Here is a 282-nt window from a genome sequence, read left to right on the forward strand (position 1 = left end):
AAGGGGAGAGGGAGAGGCTGATGGGTGCGAAGGGGGCGGATGAAGTGGTGATGGGGACAGTGCTGGAAGGAAGTTTGGGTCCTGGTAAAGCTGGCTTGTGGAGGAAAGCCCCCAAGAGCTGGCTGAGGGGAGCGAGCAGGTGAGTGAGCACCCAGCCCTCTGTGGGGTTTTGGATGCTCAGTCCCTAATCCTGCGCATGGTGCCCTCTGGGAAGTGGCTGGGGCCTGGCGTAGGTTTGGTGAGGTGATGGTGTGGAGCTGTCCCTTTGCACCTCTGCCCTGG

At 61.3% G+C, this 282-nt stretch overlaps 1 protein-coding gene across 1 annotated transcript in view; it reads left to right on the forward strand.

Moving 5' to 3' along the window:
• SEC23IP (SEC23 interacting protein) overlaps positions 1 to 282 on the forward strand; it is a 68,339-nt gene that overhangs the window by 960 nt on the left and 67,097 nt on the right. The window lies entirely within an intron of this gene.

Source organism: Gavialis gangeticus, unplaced genomic scaffold (genome assembly GCF_001723915.1).
Source record: "Gavialis gangeticus isolate Ggan-Ray unplaced genomic scaffold, GavGan_comp1, whole genome shotgun sequence".
NCBI lineage: Eukaryota > Metazoa > Chordata > Crocodylia > Gavialidae > Gavialis > Gavialis gangeticus.